General features: G+C 43.4%; 2 long non-coding RNA genes across 2 annotated transcripts in view; one reads left to right on the top strand and one right to left on the bottom strand.

Annotated features, from left to right (window-relative positions):
• Window positions 1–318: 318 nt before the first annotated feature.
• LOC109316089 overlaps window positions 319–13,694 on the top strand; it is a 21,622-nt gene continuing 8,246 nt past the window's right edge. The window contains exons 1-2 of the long non-coding RNA XR_002102678.1: window positions 319–329; window positions 11,250–11,255. This is a non-coding gene — a long non-coding RNA (uncharacterized LOC109316089). The remainder of the gene's footprint in view (window positions 330–11,249; window positions 11,256–13,694) is intronic.
• The window catches only part of LOC109316088, a 15,168-nt gene continuing 7,320 nt past the window's right edge, over window positions 5,847–13,694 (bottom strand). Inside the window, exons 3-4 of the long non-coding RNA XR_002102676.1 lie at window positions 12,318–12,324; window positions 5,847–5,858 (exon numbers count right to left, since the gene is read on the bottom strand). This is a non-coding gene — a long non-coding RNA (uncharacterized LOC109316088). The remainder of the gene's footprint in view (window positions 5,859–12,317; window positions 12,325–13,694) is intronic.

The raw sequence follows: 13,694 nt of genomic DNA, 5'->3' as shown, positions 1-13,694 counted from the left end.
AGTCCAGCCTTCATCATTCAAAAGGGTTAAAAAAACTCAAATGCTATGAGTTAGCAAAATCTGTTTTACAAGTTAGGATTCCATGGTTTAAATAATACTGCTTGTACAAAGGAAATTCTGTAACATTACCTCCTTACTGCAATGTCATTGAAAATATCTACCTAGGGCTTGTGAAATATGCAAAATCAAATGTTAGAAATTGGACTTCTTGAATGCCATAGTTATAAATTTTTCAGCATTGTTGAAATCTAACACTCAGTACCTCACAAACATCATATGAACTGAAATATATATTTAAATCAGAATATTACTGCTTAAAAATAACTACAGTGCTATTGATCTGAAATATTTTTATGTTCTTTAAAAACAGTGATTTACAATTGTAAACCAAATAATTATAAAATGAAGAACAAGAGATGCATAAAGTTATATTTATGTGAAAATAACTGAAAAAGGCTAAGAAAATGTGAACTAAAATATGAACTAAAAGATCTTTACTCATACAGATATTTGAGTATTTTTCAACATTACCTTCATCATGAAATTCAAGCACAAGTTATTTTTTGGTTGAATAATGGTATGGTAAAGAAATGCAAAAAAATGTGAATATTATATTGTGATTATCAGCCCTAAAGACTTTTTGATTGAACTGAAAAGTAACTGATCAGTTTGCTACGGTAATTCAGAATAAAAAGCTTAAATGACAGCATTGTGAACAGAATTCAAACTGTAACAGCTGGATCAATCTGAAAGGCATTAAAGCCAACACAATCAGGTAGTTTCACTTCTAAAAGAAAATAGGATGCAATCAATACAATAAAATAAAAAGGCAGACTTAAATTTAGCCAGGTTTCTTCTAAAGAATAATGGAGAGAGACCTTAACTCCAATCCTGCAATACTGAAGTATGGCTAATATAGTACAACAGAAGTTCTGCACCTCAGCACATTCTTAATTGCAGCTCCACACTCACAGAGAGGAAGCCCTGCACTGGACTTCACACAGAAGCAGGGGGTGGGGCTCCCTCCACTCCCAGCAAAGTGTGTGACCTGAACAGCAGGGAGCAGGGGAGGCAGCAGGCTCCAGTGTGGGGCTTCCCCCACTACAAGTGCTGGAGCTTCAGGTACAGGGAGCAGAGCCCTGGTGATAGGGCAGGCTCTGCTCCCTCCCCCCATGCAGCACTGGCCAGAGCCACACCTTGATCTCCCTGCCTGCTGCTGTGTGGGGACTTCAGACCATGGGGGGAGTGTGTCAGGGCCCTTACACCTCCACCCTGATACACCCACACCTAATGCAGCTGAGCTCCATGCTTCCACTGCCCCTCTGGGGGAAGGAGAAGGGGGAAGATTTCCCCCCAGCATGCAACAGAGCCTCCCCCTGTCCCCCCCCCCCACTGCTCTGGGGCCAGGCAGCATTACATGGAGTCCCCCACCACCACCACACACACACACCTCTCAGCCCTGCAGTGGCAGGGGGAGAAGGGGAGGAGAAGGAAGAGTCCCCATTCAGCACCATACAGAGTCCCCCTCTCCACCTTGGGAGGAGAAGAAGAGTCCCCCCCCCACATGGAAAAGAGCCCCACTCCCCACCCTGCAGAACAACCAACCCAGCATGGCCTCATTAAGATGAAGAGGGAAGGGAGAAGGATGAATTCCTTCCTCCATCCCTTTGCTGCAGCCAGCATCTGCCAGATCCAGGGGCTACCACTACAGCCCCCTCTGCTCTGCTCCACAGCAGACAGGATGACCCCAGCTGCAGTGGGAGAAAAGGGGAAGGAAGGAAGGAAGAATTAACCCTCTCCTTGATCCACTTTGCCTTAACAGGGCCATGCTGGCCAGTGTCTCCTCTAGGGCTGGTCTCTGCTCAGGCTGGAGAGCAGAGGGGCGGGGTCAGCCCTGTGGCTGGAGCAGAAAGCATGCCAGAATACTGGAGGAGTCTGGTTTAACTTAAACGAGGAAGGGGTCTGGGACAGACATTGCATAAACTCAGTTAAGTCTATACTACATTCAACCAGGTTTGTCTCAAACCGGTTTCGACCATTTTGAAACAGGTTTATGCGTACTGAATCTATGTTCTGTTATAGGTTTAAACCAGTTTATGGTCACTTAAACTGTTTTATGTGTAATGTCTGTCCCTAGCCTTACACACTAGAACTACAGAGCACATTATAAAACCAGAAAATCTCTACTGTATTGGTCAAGTAAGGGGCAGAAAAGAAAGAATATCTCCATAGCCCAGCTTCTGCACTGGCAGAGAAGTAATTAGTTAATAGGTGCTGAGAAGATCCCAGGGAGAGAACAATGCCTGAAGAATGAGAAGAGACTAAGGTGGAGGGGATAGGGGAGAGATGTTGCCAATATAACCTGGGAGGAAAAAAGGTTTTCCTAACACCTGTTCTGCTTTAAGTCTATTTCCATGCCATGAACTTCATTCTCTTGAGTATATTTTATTGTAAGCCTTCATGCCTAGTGATAAACTTATAGCTGGTTATACATTTTCCACATATACTGCAAAACTTTTCTGTGGGATATTAAGAAATCTTGAAGATAATTAGTTGCTTAGTGTACCCACCTGGCCTCAAGTAGCTGTTCACATGCTGCCTTGGCTTGGGCAGTCGATGATGGATGTACCCGTGTTTCATGCGACTCCTGAGTTAGATCTATATTGCCCTGGTGGCTGCCCCCAAACTCTCCTGCCACTACTTTGAATGTAATACCAGTGGGAGGGCAAGCTGCTGGAGGTCCCTCAGTGGTGGGTACTCCACAGCCATCTGTGGGGCTCCACCTCCCCTACACCCCAGCCTTATGCCAACCTCTGGCAGGACACTATGTGTTCAGGCAGCCGTACCTCTGGTATAGCTGTGTCCTTGACTTCAATATCTCCCTTGGATTTCATGTCCTGAGTGATTTACTCCCACGGTGGCCCACAGATTCACTAGTTGCCCAAGCCAAGTCTCTACCCCCTTCAGGGCACCTCAAGCCAGGGGAAATGAAGAGAGAGAATACGCAAAATGAAAAAACAAAAAGGAAGGAAGGAAGCTGCAATGCTGTCATTCCTCTGCCATGCTCACTTCCCTGTGCTGAGGACCTTTCTAGGCTGAAAGACTTAATTTATGCAACCTGCTCGCTCCATCACCACATCCTCTCCAAAAGGGGGAAAAGAAAAAAAATGAATGGAACAAAATACGGATCTAGATGGCCTATTGGGTTGTTTCACTGGCCCTATGGTCAGGGTTTGACCATTGCTCCTCCTGGAGAGTTTCTTCGCCTCTGTCCCTGCCAACCCTTCTTGTACCTGGGAACATTCGGGGAGATGACCCATTGTCTCCCCTGGGTCTAGTATGGCTCCTACTGAACTTTGCTTCTTTCATGTTTCTGAGTGCAACTCGTGATGCCATCCTCCCTCAGCGTTGTCTGCAGCATCCTGCCTCTGACATCCTGCAGTCCTCTGGGATCGAGTTCTATGCCACTCATGCTAGGAGCCTCTGCCACCTCTGTTGCTGCTCCCTGTCTGGATCCCCTTTCCTTATGGGAATACCAGCCACCACCAGTGTAGAGAGCCTCTGCCAGCTCTCCTGCTCTCTGTCCAGATCCCCTGTGTGGGCACAAGCTGCCGCCAGTGTAGAGAGCCTCTGCCAGCTCTCCTGCTCTCCATCCAGCTCTCCCATGCGGGCACCAGCTGCTACTGGCGTAGAGAGCCCCCATTGGCTCTTCTCTTTCTGCTCCTCCCACGGTGATCCTTTTTGTTTCTGCCAGTGATTGCCGGCGATGTCACCGGCCGGTCTCAGCTGTATAGAAGCACAGCTTATAACCCAGATGGGCTCCCCTCTTCTTTCTTGCAAGGCCAAGTGTCCTGTTGCAGGTAAGTATTTTTTTTGGGTTTTGTGGTTTTATACATGGCCCCTGCTCCCAGAGTCTCCAGGGTGTGAGCCAGGGCTCTTTTGTCTGACCGCCCCCAGGACACTTAGAAATATTAAGATACACTGTTCAACAAGATTTTCCTACTCTGTGGAGGATAGTACACATACCTATTTTATCAGGAGTTCTGAGCCTTGTTGGCAAGCACTCAGCAATCTTCAGCAGTATATTGATCATCATCTTATACTGAAACCATTTCAAGTAATTTTAGTATCATATCAATTGATTAACAGTAATATCTTTGCTCTATTCACTCCTTTGTGTTAACCCGAGTGTCAGAAAGAAAGTAAAGCAGCTTGAAAATTGCTTGGCTAGCCTTCAAGTGTCATATCACTTATCTTTAAGTCATTTCCTGTGTTTGGATGACAAAGTAAAATACTGATGCTTGAAAAATCCTATCTTCAAGACTCTAATTTCCCTGTTTGTTTTAAGGTTGAGTGCTACCAACTGAGTCATATTCTCACATGTAACATGTAAGAATATATTAACAAATATTTTTGACATTGAACAAGTGAATCAAGCTGTTTTCAGCATTTTGTAAAGTTTTAATCACTGGTCCAAAAAACCCCAAGAAAAGAAATAGCTTTGTAGTACAAAATCTGGCCAAGCTGTATTTAATTTCCAATGGAACTGTTAATTCTGATGTGCTACATCCAATTTAAAAAAAATGTAAGTGTATCAAGTACTGGCATACTATCATAGTCCTGTAAGAACTTTTAGAGAAATGCTGCAATTACATATGTCAGTGTTGAGTCAAGACTTTATATATAAAATATAATAGCAGTAGAGACTAGCCGCATCTACCTGAGATTCTGACTGCATGGTAGTCCATGACTACTGCACAGTAGCGTCACATGGCAGGAAGTGTGATATGACACTACTCTGCAGTTGTCATGATCTACTGTGCTGATAGCATCATGAAAAAGCCATTCTTAGACTTGACTACAGTAACGCCAGTTACTGCATAGTTATTTAATCAAGTACTAAATACAGTAATAACACAGTAATGATGTTGCAGTCAGTGTTTCATGCAGACCTGGCCATTGTGTCCAATTTTAGCAAATATTTCACTCATATCAGCAAACATTGCAAAGTGATATGTTTAACAGGCTGATCCCCTTTGTGGCTGGTGCATAATTATCAGTGTACTAGCCTTTCTTCTGTTATAATGAATAAGATTATTTTAAGAATTCTGATTTGTTATCCAGTTATAGTTGAAACAAGAACCTCTTTGGCTTCCTTTCCATCTTGTTAGTGTCTACAGATTTCAGATTTTACAGCAGGGAATACTAAGGAGAGCATTCCTAGGCAGGCTCCCATGATTAGTGGAGGGAGAGTTAAGAAGAGTACATTATCAAGAGAAAGGAACGGGTGAAAACTCTTACAATCTGAATGAACAATAAAGTAATATATTGCTGATAAATTAAAAGAGCATTCAACTAAAATACATAGTTTTCAAAAAAATGTTGGCAAATTAACTTTTCCCTTTTATCACCTTACTTTGGTCCAGGAATAAAACCCCAGTAGTACAATGCTGTTCAGTAGTACAAGGGTGACGCGGGAAGTTAACTCCGCACTCTGCCTTTTTGCTGTCTGTGAATTCAAGTCTACTGTTAGTACTGAGAGTAATGCAGTAGAAATCATGCAGTCTACCTATACTCTCATCCCAGAGAACAGTCCTCTAGAAATAAAAGATACCACCAAGGGACTTGTACTAAGAATGTTTTAAGTCCTTAGCATAATCAGTTGTTCCTGACAGAATGATTTTAGAGAGAGAATTTTGAACAAGAGGAGGGTTTATGTTACTTAGTATGCAAATCTCCTGGTGTTCTGTATACTTACGTTCTATTGAAACAGGTAGTAGGAAAATATTTTCCCACAACTGTAATATTTTTTCTGTAATATACTATGCAAATAGGAGAATGCCCTGGATTTAATGAGCCTTAGTGATTAGATGCTAAAGACTTCTAATGGGTTCATTAGTGTTGCATATTATATTGTGATAGTTGTGGAATGATCAGAGTCCTGGTCCTTCACACCTTCTAGATAGGCTGTATTAGGAGGACCATAATGACGGTTGAACAGTCACAAAGGGGAGCCAGACTACAATGCACAATATGGCTGCATGTGTCTCTGTCTCCTTCACACCACAGTGTCAAAAGTGCATCTGATCCCTCTCTCCAAACAAAAAAGAAAAAGAAGAAAGAGAGAGAAAGAGGAGCCTCAAACCTGTAGAGCGCAGACAGAATGAGGGAGAGACTGTACACTACAGCAGGAAGAAGAGATGCTGAAAGCCCAGTGGAGCTATAGAGGCTATAAAACAGATGTCTCTGATAGAGAAGTTTCACTGTAGAAATGCAGTTATCTGGCTTTGCTGAGTCTGAAGATGTGAGCATTTCCAGTTGTTTTCAGGGTTTTCAGAAATAACCCACAAAAATAATACATAAATGCCCTAATTTTTGCCATAAAAGAGGCCGTAGATGACATTCTATATGCCTTTCCCCTTACTGAAAAGGAAAAGAAAAACTATAAACAAGTGAAAGAGGCTTTTGATGCCCATTTCATAGGGAAAAGAAATATTTTATATAAAAAAGGCCAAATTTAATATGAGATATCAGGAACCAGGGTAAACAGATGAATCTTTTATTACCTCAGTTCATACTCTTGCTGAACACTGCCATTATATTGGTTTGAAAGATTGGTTTGGATTGTTGTAGGCATAAGAGATGCCAATTTATCAGGACAATTGCAGTTAGATCCAGAACTCAAACTATCAAAAGCTATAACAAAAGTTAAGATGCAAGAAACAATAAAGGAACAACAGTGAGACTTACAGGTTAATAATATAGCTAAAATTTCATCAGATAGCACTGCTATAATAAAGAAACAAGATCTAAGATGGGCAGGGACCCTCATTTCTAAGATTAAATGTAAAAATAGAGCAAAAAGGAGGCAAAAACAATCATGAAACTTCAAACAGTGAAAGGTGTAGCAGATGTGACAAAACCCCAAGGAACCATTGGCAACAATGTCCAGCAAGAAACAGAGAATGTTGGAGATTAGGGCTGTGTGAAGCTTTGGGTGCCGATTCATTTTGGAGGAGATTCAGCAGCCAAATCTACAAATCCAAATCAAATCAGGAGACTAATTCAAAGGTCAGAATTAATCTGAAGCTCTCCAAATTGATTTAGAAAAGATTAGGAGAACTTCAGAGATTTGGGCAGTCCCCACTCACTGCCTCAGGGAGCTGGGCCATGCTGGTAAGTAGGGGGCAGGGAGGGGAGGTTGGAGAGGGTGGGGGAGGGAACCATGAGAGGACCCCCATCAGGTCCCATCCCTTGCCTGCTCCCCCAGCCCTCCTTGAGTGCCCCTTGACCCTGCCCAGTCTCCCAGCTCCGCCATGGCTGCCTGCCCACCGCAACTCCCAGCCATTAAAAAAAAAGCTGCAAACTCACAAGCTGCTGCAGCAACCTCGGGGCTTCTGGCCATGATGGGGGGTGCTGAAAGGGTAGATGGAGGTTGGGGAGATTGTTGTAGAGCCCCCCCCATGTGGCATGGGACAACAGGGATGCCCCTCCCCCCCAACCTGGCAGCAGCTGGTGAGTAGGGACTTTTTTTTCAAAAAGCTGGGACCTGGAGCCAGACTGGGCAGCCATTGATTATGCAGAAGATCATAATCTATCCTGGGACAGAGATCTGCAAAGGTCATACAAAATTCTCAGAGAAGCAAGTAATACTGCATTAAATGGGTATTGCCAGTTCATAGGGAAAATGGAGAAGAAAGAAAAAAATTATCACAACTTATTTATGTTGTACAAGGGTTAACAGTTCCCTTACTGGGATTGCCAGCAATACAAGGAATATACCTAATAGAAAATCTGGACTCAATTAATAGCAAAATGAAAACCAGACAAGAAATGAATGCTCAGGTCTTCACAGGGTTGGGGAAGCTATTAGAGGAATATAAAATTAAATCGGTGCCATCACCAACTCCATTTGCTCTTCCAGCTTTGCACATCCCCATTCCTTTGCAACAGAAATTTAAGGAAGAATTAAAAAGGATGGAAGCAATGGGGGTATATTTCCCAACTACATGAACCCACAGACCGATGGAGTAGGAATAGTTGTAGTAATAAAAAACAATGGGGAAAAATCGGCATGTGTGTGGATCTTACTCAGCTCAGCAAAAAACACATTCAGAGAAAGACGCATGCTTATTGCTATCCAGCAGACCTTGGCTCAAAGGGTAAAGCATTCTCAAAATTAGATGCTACAACAGAGTTTTGGCAAATCCGTCTTGCTAAAGAATCTAGACTGTTAACTACATTAATTACCCCATTTGGGAGATATTGTTTCATCTGTCTTCCTCTTAGCATATCGATAAAACGGCAGTATGGCGTATGTCACGGAGTGGGGTCCTAGGGGTGGTGGTGATCTCCCCTAGTGCCCCCTACCATGCCAAGTTCATCTGAAAGCACCCTCATTCTTGGCCGCCACATCTTGATCTTAAGTATTAAAGGAAGGCTGCCTTTCGTCTTCTTTGATACGGTTTTTTCCTGCTGTCACATGTTCTATTTTTATAATGGGGTTTCCGTGTACCCCAACCTTATGAGAAATGCGTGGCTCCAACCACCCCTGTATCATGCCCCAAGCCTCACTGATGTACCAGACATCATTCAGTCTGTCTCGCTCTCTGCACCCTCTCTCTGGCGCTCAGGCCCTCCGCAGCCCTTGTCTCACAACTGCGCCCCACAGGTGCTCCAACTTTACGCCGCCTTGTCTCTCGCAAGTGCGCCCCATAGGCACCCTAGTCTCACTGCCCCCTTGACTCTGGGGCTTGTCTCGCTGCCCCCTTGGCTCTGGGGCTTGTCACTCTCAGGTGGGCTGAGGTGGCCATAGCTGTGCCTGGCCCCAACTCGAACCCCCTTGCAGGGCTCAGGTAGCCTTGGCCCTACCTGGCCTCCAACTTTTCACTCCCCTTTTCTGGGGCTGGGGTCAGTATACCCCAAAATGCTGTGCCCTCTCTGGCACCAGGGTCAGTGCACCCAAAATGCTGCGCCCTCTCTGGTGCCAGGGTCTCTGTGCTACCATGGGTCCCCAATGAGGCCTCCTCCAACCCCTTACAGCATCACCCAAACCACCAGTTGTAAACAGCAAACAGAAACGCAAGCCTCTTGGCTACAATATAAATTTGAGCTACTTGGCTATAATATTAATCCCACCACACCAGGGGTTAATCCTTCCCCGCATCTCACAGCTAAACCTGCAGTCTAGCCTCTCCTCTTTGGTCAGCCTGGCAAAGCTCCTTCCTCTACAGCTACTAGCAGGGAACTGCCTGCCTGGCAACCTGCAGCTGGGCTCCTTACTTACTGCTCCATAGGTAGCAAGCACCTCAATACCCTGCTACACACCTCCCCTCTTTATAGGAAGCAGAGCACCAAGGTACTTTGTGACAGAAAAACAAATTTCTCAGATTGAAACAGGGCTGCCCAGCACTGTTTGTCATGTAGACAACATGTTAGTATATGGCAAAAGTAAGCAGGAACACAATGAATGTCTACATGTTGTTTTGTGATACTCCCAATAATCTGGCCTCACTTTGAATTAGACCTGTAAATTTGATAAGGAACAAACCAAATTTGTTGGATGTATGAGCAAAAATGGAATTCAGCCTGACCCAAACAAACTAAAGGCATTGTGTGCTTTACCTGAACCTCAAGATGTTCCTGCCGTAAGACAATTGCTAGGTATTGCTATCCAGTTTGGAAATATTTTGCCAAACCATCTTCATATGGTTTAGGACCAAAACTCATTCAAAAATAAACAGAAAGACACCAGAGACCTGTTGTATTTATATCAAGATATCTTAGAGATATTGAGCAATGCTATGCTCAAGTAGAAAAAGATGCCTTGGTAGTCCGTTGGCCTTGTGAACAGTTCAGCTCTTACTTGCTTGGCCTGAATTTTAAAACAGAAATAGATCACAACCTCTTTGTGGAATTACTGGGATCCAAAGCTTTGGATTATCTTCCACCCAGAATCCAGAGATTTTTATTATAAGTAATGCAATTTTCTTTCACTACTGCACATTTACCAGGGAAACTACTCAAAGACACTTGTCAGAAACTAGTTCATTTCTGTTCAAATGAATGGTGCCACAGGACTCAGCTTCCAAAAGATGTAACCATATTGGTAGGACCAAAATGGACCTCGACATAGCCGATGGTCTTCTCCTTAAAAGAAAAATGCATTGCAATCCCTCAGGGGCTTTGGGAAGAAATGCTTTTGAGGATCCAGGAAGGATCCAGGAAGGCATAAACAGATGCAGGGCAAGAGCACAACAATCTATATAGTGGAGCAAGCAAATTCAAATTTTAGAAGGTTGTGAGGAATGGAACAAATTAAAAAAAAAAAAAAAGACTCTTCAGAACCATTGCCTTCTACAAAGATAATTGACTTTGGCAACAGGTAGCAATGGATTTATTTTTGTGGAAAGGACTTGCATATATTATTGTAGCCAATTATTTTTCCAGATATATTGACTTGGCTTTATTTACATATATCTCATCAGCACAGGCCATCCAAAAACTGAAGTCTATGTTTGCAAGGCATGGCATTCTTGAGGTCTTCATATCAAACAGCGGACCTCAGTTTAACTCTGAATTACTCCTATATAGTTTGCAGAGCACTTTGATTTTCAGCATCACACTAGCAGTCCTTACTATCTTCAGAGCAGTGGAGAAAGTGAGAGAGCAGTAAGATTCTGAAATAGTTGCTATGAAAATACAGAGATCCATATCTGGGACTCCTGACATATAGATCTATGCCACTGGCATCAGGACTCTCTCTGGCTTAACTGCTTCTGGGCTGACAACTTAGAATGTCATTAGCTATGGCATCCATACAGCTTAACCCTAGATGGCCCAACCTACAGAAATTTAAGAAATCAGATACTGAAGTAAAATTTCAGCAGCTAGGAGACTTCAGGATTTGACAGAGAGCAAAACCACTAGCAGGCCTGCTGCCATGAGACAGTTTGTCTCAGAAGCTCCCAAATATGTATGACTTCAAAATGTGGCAAACACCCCATGATCCTACCAAGCGGTGTTCCAAAAGGCTTTCTCCAGAGAAATGAGATTCACCTTCAATATATTCCACTTCAACATAAAGAAGATCAGCTACTGAAAGGGTCTGGGTCAGAGCAGGAAAATGAATCTTCTCTTCAAGGAAGTCAGCAGGAAGGCTCAGTTGGGAGCCTTAGAGAGAGTATAACAAGTTCTGGAAAACTAAGCAAACCTCTGTAAAGACTTGACCTTTAAACATTCATTTATAGTTTTAGGTATTACATAGGTTTTATGGATTTCATAGATTTCACTCACATTGGGGCTGGAAGGGACCTCAGAAGATCATCCAGCCCAGCCCTCTACCCCAGGAGCACGAAGTCAGCTAGAGTCAAAGGATGCCAGCAAGATAGGTGTCTAAATGTTTCTTAAAAGAGTCCAGAGTATGTGCTTGCACCACCTCTGGAGGGAGTCTATTCAAGTTCTTGGGGACATGGAAAGTAAAGTTTTTCCTTATGTCCAGCCTAAAACGGTCTTGGAGGAGTTTGTGACCATTTGACCTTGTCATCCCTTGGGGTGCTCTGGTGACCAGGTGTTCCCCCTGATCCTGATGTACATCCCTTATATACTTACAGGCAGTCACTAGGTCACCCCTGAGCCTGCATTTTTCACTGTTAGCACAGTGAGAATAGTTTTAAGGGTTATAGTTAGCTGTTAATCATTTAATCAACTATATCATTAGTTGTTAATAATTTTTAATGGATGCATCTACATGTGTCCCCAACTGTATATTCATTACTATGCAGTTCTGGTGGTACACAGGTATTTTTAGATGCTATGTTGCCATAGTGGCAAGCTACAGTGACATAGCTCATCACTATGGTGACATAGCATCGGCATCATGGTTTACGCCCACCTGTTAGACCCTGACTCCATGTGATGCCCAATGACTAGGGAGACAACGGATTGATGCCATCACACATACCCAGCACACATTGCTTGTCAACAGCTTTATTCAAAATGGAGACAGCTTCAGGCAATGCTCCAACAAACCGGGGAACTACCATGATCATTAGTTTTTTCCATATTTATACACCTTGGTTTATGCTCATTAACATTAACCCCACCTTTGTCCCTCCTTTGTTCCACCCATATCCCCTATCTTAAGCTCCATCTGTTTACTGTTTGTTTCATTAGCATGGAATTACCTATGTATTTTACTTATATACATGTCTTTTTGCTATGACAGCATGCCTAAGACCTTGACCCCACTTCTTTCAGTCATTTGGGCAGGCTTTGACCAAAACCTGAAAGCTTCTGGAGGCTTCTTTACCAATCACCATTCACCTTTTCTCATATGTTTGTCTCAGATTCTGTTACCAGTTATGTGTTATCTTTCACATCCCAGTCTTTTTCAGTCCCATTTTGTACCATCTTCACGTTCCTAAGACTTTAACTCATTCACAGCACACAGACTTACACAGACTCACTTGCTGCTTTTTCCAGAAAATGGTTGACACAGCTTGGATGGCTACTTAGCATAAGCAAATGGGTAGCAGTATAAGCAGTCATAAACAAAAACTGCTTTATCTCCTAATGATAGCCGATGGTCTGCATACTGTTTCTTTTACATAATGAGTTATATATCTTACAACACTACTATATCATTAGGAAAATGATTGCCTAAGCATCTTGCAATGTTACTTTTAACATACTATTCTGCCTTGTGGTTAGCAGTTTGCTGGGCCACAGGTTATAGCCTTTTTATTCAGCTGCAAATGTAATGCTCCTCAAGATCCAAATACTGTCAGCCTAACACCACCAATGATATATCATCATAAGAATGAGCTATGTCACTGTAGCTCATTGCTACAGTGACTTAACATCTCATGTAGATGTGCCCAGTATGTTGTAATCTAATCTTGTTTTTTTGTAAAGAAAGGGAGATGTGGAGTGATCACAGTCCCAATCCTCCACACCAACTAGACAAGCTGTACTAGGGGGATTTTAATAAAGGTTCGACAGTCTCTGGAGGAGACTATAGCATATTCCAACCCACAAAATGATTACATGCATCTCTGTCTCCCTCACACCACAGCAGGAATCATTACATTCCTGTTGTTATATTTAGATGAATAACAGGGGACTGCATGCTTAGGGGCAACCAACACAGGTTCATCAGTGGCAGGTCCTGTCAGACCAACCTGGTGGCTTTCTATGATCAGATTACCAGATCATTAGATGCAGGGGTAGCAGTGGACATAGTCTTCCTGGATTTCCGGAAGGCATTTGACACTGTCTCTCACCCTGTTCTCATAAAGAAACTGGGGGACTGTGGTGTCGACACCCACACAGTCAACTGGGTCACCAACTGGCTGGAGGGCTGCACCCAGAGGGTGATAGTGGATGGGTCCTTCTCAACCTGGAACAACGTGGGCAGTGGGGTTCCCCAGGGCTCGGTCCTCGGGTCCGCACTGTTTAACAGCTTCATCAGTGATTTGGATGAGGAGGTAAAAAGCACCCTGTCCAAATTTGCTGATGACACTAAGATGTGGGGGGATGTTGGCACACTAGAAGGAAGCATCAGACTTCAATCAGACCTAGACAGGCTACAAGGGTGGGCGGATGTGAATAGGATGGGATTCAACACAGACAAGTGCAAAGTGATGCACCTGGGGAGGAACAACTGGCACCATACCTACCGGTTGGGGAACTCC

The sequence above is a fragment of the Crocodylus porosus genome, unplaced genomic scaffold (assembly GCF_001723895.1).
Source record: "Crocodylus porosus isolate Cpor-Errol unplaced genomic scaffold, CroPor_comp1, whole genome shotgun sequence".
In the NCBI taxonomy this organism is placed as follows: domain Eukaryota; kingdom Metazoa; phylum Chordata; order Crocodylia; family Crocodylidae; genus Crocodylus; species Crocodylus porosus.
This window is presented reverse-complemented; position numbering and strand designations above follow the sequence as displayed.